The sequence below is a fragment of the Triticum dicoccoides genome, chromosome 5A (assembly GCF_002162155.2).
Source record: "Triticum dicoccoides isolate Atlit2015 ecotype Zavitan chromosome 5A, WEW_v2.0, whole genome shotgun sequence".
Lineage (NCBI taxonomy): Eukaryota > Viridiplantae > Streptophyta > Magnoliopsida > Poales > Poaceae > Triticum > Triticum dicoccoides.
This window is the reverse complement of record NC_041388.1, coordinates 628730599-628738426: the sequence shown is the minus strand read 5'-3', so window position 1 is coordinate 628738426 and position 7828 is coordinate 628730599.

Genomic DNA, 7828 nt, shown 5'->3' with positions numbered 1-7828 from the left:
ACTATGCCATTACAGTTGTTGGATGATCTTGATAGATGTGACACTTAATAAATTTGTTAGGCAACTTAATAAAGGGTAGGTTGGAGTTGATTTTGCCAACTCAACCTTGTGCATTTAATTGTAGTAATAAAAGAACTATATAAAAAATTTGACTATTAGGTAGTTATGAGGACAAAATCAGCTTTCCGCAAAATAAACCCTCAAGCCTTTCTTTGTTGTACTATGCATATACATGTAGGTCTACTTTATTATTACTCCTGTGTAACTTGCCAATACATTTAAGTATTGACCTATATGGCTGCAACGTCTCATGTTGCAGGATATTCTGACGAAGAGTAAGGTACCGTTAGGGTCGCGAGTCTGCACTCAGCATCGCTAGTGGGCTATGATGGGACTCATCGTTATTTTCTGCTACTTTCCGCTGTTTGATTGAATAAAGCTAGCCAAGTGCTATGCAGATTGTTTTATTTTATATATTCTGGATCATACGATGTAATAAATGATGCACTTGCTATTCTGGTATTCATCTATACTGTGTGTGCTAGCGAGTTCGATCCAGGGACTAGCACGGTAAGCACAGAGACTCAAATCCTTCGAGGTTTGGTCGTTACAAAAATCTATGAAAAAAACCAGCGAAGGTGGGAGGAGGTACCAAAAAAACCATGAAAGGTGGGACGAAAAAAAACCCTGGAAGCGAGACTACCAACTGCTCCATTAGGAGTAGAGATGAAGAACACGACGAATTGCGTAAAAAATGCCAATGTGGTCCTGTTGCACAAGCAATAAAAGGAAAACATGCCCTTTAGATACTAAAACATGAAAAAGAATGTAAACGATATGACTATTACTCCCTCCGTTTCTAAATATAAGTCTTTTTAGAGATTTCAACATGTGACTACATAGGAAGCAAAATGACTGAATCTACACTCTAAAATATGTCTACATGCATCTGTATGTTGTAGTCCATTTGAAATGTCTAAAAAGACTTATATTTAGAAACTGAGGGATTACATGAGAAATAAAGTCTATTTAGTGTAAAAAACATGAAAAAGAATGCACGAAAACCAACTAAAAAACTGAGAAAATCTTTACAAATAAAAGCGTCACAACAAATATAGAAATTCATAGAAAAAATAGCTGACAAAAAACATAAAAATTGCCATGGTCCAACAAAAAAATAAACTTGCCATGCTAGAATTTTTTTTGCCATGGTTTTAATTAAATTTTGAAATTGTTCAAAAAGTAAATTGCCATGGTCACAACAATTTGCCACTGTCCATACAATAAAAATGCCATGGGACACAGACTCCACCACGGTTGGCGATAATTTAGACTAGCTTAATAAAGGCTTGCCGCTTTTGTTTAGTCAAAATATGCAAAAAAAATGTAATGAATTTGGTCTGGTTTAAACAAAAATTATCCGGTTTGCATTAAAACCATGTGGTTTATTCAAATTTACTTTTAAATGTATGAAGACATGGTTGGATGGTCGGCTCCCGTATCAGTCCTCGGACAAATACAGTGTCAGTTTTAAGGGTCGGTGTTGGAGATGCCCTAAGCTCCCTTCATTTATTGATTTAGCAACTAAATGTTTCAATGCATTGGTGAGTTTTCTTCATTTGAGTGTTTTGACTAGGTTCCCGTGCTTGCCATTATTTCTTGTCATGCGGAGACCACTCAAAAGAGATCAAGGTTGAGCATATCCATTGAGGAGGACAACGAGGTGGAATTTGAGACCAACAATAGACCGAAAGGGAACAAAATTGCAAAAGAGAGAAAGAAGAGAAATGCATACGGTGGCACATACAAAGAAGAGCTTGTGCCCATTATTGAGGCCAAGAAAGGTGCTGGCAGCCGAGCGCAAAGAAGAGAAGATGGCGAGGTGGAATGAGCTCAAGATGTTGGAGGATGAGAAATGGAAGGCCAAGTTGGCGGCCGAAGAGAGAAATTTGATGGCAGATGAGCATAGACTTGCACTTGAGGAGGAGAGGACCCATAATGTCAAGAAAGCCGAAAATCGCGCTATCATGTCCACAATGGATGAAACCACAAGAAAGTATTGGGAGCTCACTCGTGGGGAGATCTTGCCAGAAGCGGAAGGCTGTCTTCGGAATGGCTGTCATGATGGTGGTGGCAGCCGAGAGGATGGTGGTGGTGGTGATGGTGGTGGCGGCCAAGAGAATGGTGGTGGTGATGGTGGACGAGAGGATGATGGTGGTGGCGGTGATGATTTCTTTGACGAGGACTTCGTTTGAGTTCATGCATTGCCATTGGTTGGCTTGATCCACAACATACACAAGTTATGTTTGTGGTGATTTTGGATCAAACTTTTTGTTTGAAATAATGCCTTTAAATCGAACTACGCATGTTTTAATTTGAAAATCGCAATGATGAAAGTATATGCTTGTTAACGGTTATGTTATGGATGTTTTAATTTGAATGTTTTTATGATATATATTGTGTAGTGTTTAAGGTTCATACGGCTATGACACAAAACCTATACAAACTTCTTTTTTACTTTACTAAGTTTAGGGGCTCGGTTAGGTGCGGCCATCTATGAAGGAGTAAACGTTTACTCTATTAACTTTACTCGGCCGGGTCCTCCTCTATTTTTTAGGAGATCGGTTAGAGTCTTAGCATCTGTACACTATGAAGCACCGGAAATAACCTTATATTCGGATGTACGATGGTAACATCTGTCTGTATAAATAATCTTCTTTTCCACATGAAGGCAATACAAAATTGCTGGTAAGATATTCTTGTAAAAGATACTACTACTATAGTAATCACCTTGCAATAAGGAGTACTTTGACATCAAAATGAATGTTAGTAGGATGGTTTTCACTTGAGATTAAACATATCCATGAGAAAGAAAAAAAATATGTCTCATGCCTCGAGACATATCATAAAGTAAACATACCTCGAGACAAAAAAAAACTACTACTTGTTCTAATTCAATTACTTGGTACTGTGAGGAGCGTAATCCCACTTCAGGAGCATAGACAGAGGACATGGTATCGAGAGGGAGCGCGAGGATGTGGTATCCGAGGAGCGTAGACTTGCACTTGAGGAGGCAGAGTACATGGCTTTCGCTTGAGAATTAAACACATCCAGGAGACAGAAAAAACATACTTCACATACCTCGAGACAGATCCTAAAAATAAACATACCTCGAGACAAAATTAAAGAAACTACTAGTTCTACTTCAATTTCACACTCACAAACATTTGAATTACTTCGTGCACGGTAAAATGAGAAGTAGCCTCTTTAACTATAACAAACAATTTGGACAATTCTTTCAGCTTTGCGCGGAAGTTGGTGTGCATGCGTCGCGACATATATACCATCTCATTTAGCTCTTGAGCTTGAGCACTGCTGCATCGTCAACATGGTACTCACACATGTTGCTGGAGCTCCGCTTGCAGTAAATGCCGGCGAGGTTGAGGGAGACCTTCTCGGTTTGCAGGTCGATCCTGTAGAGCATGCGATGGTAGAAGTGGAAAAGCAAGCTGCCGCTCTCCCCTAACTCTGAGAAGCACTCCAGCGCCACCCTGTCTCCCTTCTCCCGCGACGGCAGCCGGCCCTTTCGCTCCAACGTGATGTTCCACAGGTCGAAGGACTTGTGGCGCGTCCACCTCGCCGGCTTCTCAGCCTGATGGTCGTCCAGCGTCCATAGAGATATGGTGACATTTGCCACCACGGCTAGGGTCAGCCGCCGCGTCCCATTCACCGTCATCGATGCCAGGAGGATGTCCTCGGTGTTGAAGTTGTCGCCGCGACCTCGTGTTTCTGGAACTTTGATCGGGAAGTTTATCGGCGTCGGCTGCCGCTGTCCGTCGAGAGGGAGCGCGAGGACGTGGTAACCGAGGCACTTGGACTCGGACTTGCAGAGCCAGTACGCGACGCCGTCGAGGACGAGCGGCGAAGGCCGGACGAACCTGCTCGGGGCGCCCAGGGGCAGGTTGGCATACGTGGCCACGACGCCATCCCACTTGCCCTTCGCCGACGAGAAGGTTTGGATCTGGAGCATCCCGGCGTCCGCCAGTTCAAGATTCAGAATCTGTAGGCTGAAGCTCGTGCCGCCGTGAGCCAACAGCACAAAAGACTCGTCCCAGATGGACGGGTGCGGCAGAGAGACGTGTTGCCCGGTGACAGGATTGCACACGACGAGGTCTGAAGGCGGCGGCGAGTGGCCGGGCAAGACGACTGCGGACGGCGATGGACGGCGGCGGAGGGCGACGAAGCCGCCATGCGACGCCACGGGCTCGTAGCCCTCGAGTTCGCTTTCACGATCCTCAAGGAACGCGCATGCGGCTTCGAAGGCGAGACGCGTACCGGCGACGTGCGCCTGTGTCTTGAGCAGTTCGACGCTGCCGCTCGAGAATCCGTAAAGGACGCCGAGGATGTGTTTGGGAGAGACACCCGATTCTTGTGCCACCATGGTGACCGCGTCCGCCGTCCGTTCTTCTCTCGCGCGTTGTTCGCGGGGTGTTCTTCCCTCGAGTTTGCGCGTTTTTTGGCTCGATCACAACTTACAGGTAGAATCACAATCTATGCCCTAATCGCAGGAGTTGTATATATTATGCTCCGCATGATCGGTAATCAACTCGGTCGGCCGGCTTTCCGAATTCATATTGGCGTGAACTACCCGCAGGCCGAAATATTGAGGGGCCGTGTTCAAGTGTAACTATCAGCCCAACTATAATTACGATACGTGGCCCAACCAACATCAACAGCCACGGCCCAGCAGGCATACGTACGTTTTTCTTTTGCCGGGAGCAGGCATATGTACGTAGCTTCAAAGATGACTGCTTGGATCCGGCGCCTAAAAAAAAAAAGCAAAAAAAAGACTGCTTGGATCCAGGAAGACGCGACTTACTTTCCAAGATTTTTGGTCTTACCATATTATCTCTTGGCACCTGGCCCTTGGATTCTTCCCTTTCGCTCTACAACTTGCAGCCATCCATTAACAAGCGCCAAGTCAACGGTGTAAAGGTAGGCAAAACGGCCGGGGCAAGAAGAGCCCTAGACTCTTTTCACTTCAAAGCATTCATGACCGCTCATTCATGCATTTATTTTTTTTTCCGATGCATTTAGTGCATGATCAAAATCCTGGTTTGGATATAAAGTATTCGAGCATATCCAGATATTATGGCGCAGGGAAACCTTGAAATTGCAAAATTTAAAGCTAAAGGTATATCTCTACTAAAGAGGAGTATGTATTCCCCCGCAAAAAAAAGGAGTTTGTACGGCGTTCGTTTCGTCTCGCAGATCGCATGATTACAACCATCGCAGACTTTCTCACCATCAATTTTTTTCCCAAACGATTCACCCGTTCGGTTTAGCCGATTCTTTTTTTCTTTTTGTCCTTACCTAAACAACCTTCACAACTTACCTCTGCCTTGCCCTCATTCCTCTTTTTCGCCTCCTCCAACTGTCGCCGCTACACTCCTCCCTCACCCTTGCCAATGACGACCACCTGCCGCACGACCCGTCGTGGCTCTCCTCGGTGCGCATCTTCTCGCCGCCATACCCCCGCCCTTGACGTTTCTAGACCACCGTCATACACCTCTTCCTCCCTCCACATGGCCGCATCGGCCATTTATGAGCTCAAGCGCCTCATCATGGAGGCATCCCTTTATACCTTCTCCTTACAAGCTTCGGCTTCACCGGGTCGTGTCATCATCGTCTTGGCCCTCTAGGGGTGGCACGATAGTGGGTTACCAAGGCTGCGACGCGCGTACTGGCTCATGGCGACACCAGTGTCGGAATCATGGTATTTCGTCATCATCATGGACTCGAGTTTCATCAACATGTACGTCATATGAGATGAGGGAGGTAGATCGCGAGAGATGGGAAGGCAGAGAATGGCACTCGGGGGAGATGGAGCGGTAGCGAGATTGGACGAGCTCGCCAGCGGAGTACGTAGGCAAGAGGGGGGGGGCTCCAATTCCTTGTGTGTGTGTGCATGAGTTGGGATTATTTCCGACGTCGGTGGTAAACATGCATGGATCAAAGCGTTACTTTTTCGGAAGGGGAGAAAAAAATGGAAGGAGAGGGAGGGATACATGGTGGGAGAGGTGGAAACCCTGGAAGCGAGGCTGGGAGAATGGGGTTGCCATGAACAAAACTTTATATTACAATCAAGTGGGTATTACTTTTTTGGCGGGGAAACTCCCGATTTATTCATCAAACATCATGGCAGTAAAAAAAATGCGAGAAGTAACAAATATTACGTCATTGTTCGTAGACCATCTACGACGACTACAAGCACTGGAGCAAGCCGAAGGTGTATTGTCATCATCACCCTTCACTCACTGGAGGTGAGCAAACTTTTGTTGTAGTAGGAAGTCGGAGTTGTCGTACTAAGGCTCCACACGATCAGCGCACCAGAAAAACAACCGCCACCAGTAAAGAGAATCATAGATTGGAAGGATCCGACCTATAGAGACATGAGCACAGATGAACGAAGACTGGATCCATGCAGATCCACCGAAGACAAATACTGACCGAATCATGCGATATCTGTTGGAGATACACATCCACATGCCATCTGATGACGCGAGGTGTGTCGCTGGGACTGGGGCAAGGTGGGAACAACCTTCTTCCTTCTTCAGGGTGCCGCCGCCACCTCGACTTCCTAAACAGGACACGAACCCTAAATGCAGTAGAAAAACACCTAAAAACAAAGCATGAGCCCTCCCGCCGGCATGGATCGGGTTCCACCGCGTCTTCATAGCCCTAAGGCCACATGAGACGAGGGAAATAGATGACAACGTCGACGAGAGGTGTGGCCCTAAATGCCTGGGAGCCTTTCTTTCTTTCTTAGGAAGTAAGAAAACAATTCATCCAATGAATATCATTCATATGTTGGTCATATATATTTACTGAATTTCGAGATGCGCATTTGTGCGTGCACAACTTCCATATCTTGAAATTATGAATATTAAGAGGTGCAAGCCTTTCTCTTCTACTTCCTCTGTAAACAAATATAAGATCATTTAGATCACTACTTTAGTGATCTAAACGCTCTTATATTTCTTTACGGAGGGAGTAGAAAATTAGGGAATTGGCTCACATATTATAAAATAATTTGATGCACACATGTTAATTTTAAATGGCTAGGAAGTACAAGTGAAAGATTCTATTTTGAATTGGTTCCTTTATTGCACAGTTCGACCACAATTTCTAAATAATGATTAGAATGATACTCGAAGATATGAACGTTCTCCAAGGTTAGATTAAGTCTCTTCTACAACTTGCAACTGTAGTAATGTTTTTCAATAAAATTCTAATATGCATACTAGAAACTAAAAGAGGACTTAACCAAGTAATGATATATTTGTGTCCCCGAGATAGTTATCAAGTTCTAGCGCATGGGTTGAGGACTGCATTTGGCACCATCTTCGCCTGGGTTGTCTTTGACCCCATCCTATCACCGAGCTCCTCTCAATGAACTCACCCTACAACTTTCTATTGAACCACCACGAGGAGGCCACCATGGAGTCGAAGCAGGTTGTTGTCCAAGTCAACACTCACCTGTGGCTCCTCCACCTATTTTCTGGAATTTCGTGGCAACGCACGGGTGTTTAGCTAGTGTAATGGTAAAGTATAAATTGTTGAGCCTTGAGTAGTGGATAGTGGTTAGTGCTAGCCTTTACCTTATAGGTTGTGGAATAAGCAACATGACTAACCACACTAGATTTGTCAGGATGGTGTGGTGTAAGAATTTCATCTCCATTTTTTGCTGGAAGAACTCCCGTGGACAAAAAAATTGGTATGGCTCTTTTTGTGGGGATTTTTGAAATTGGGTAAAAACAAACAAAAT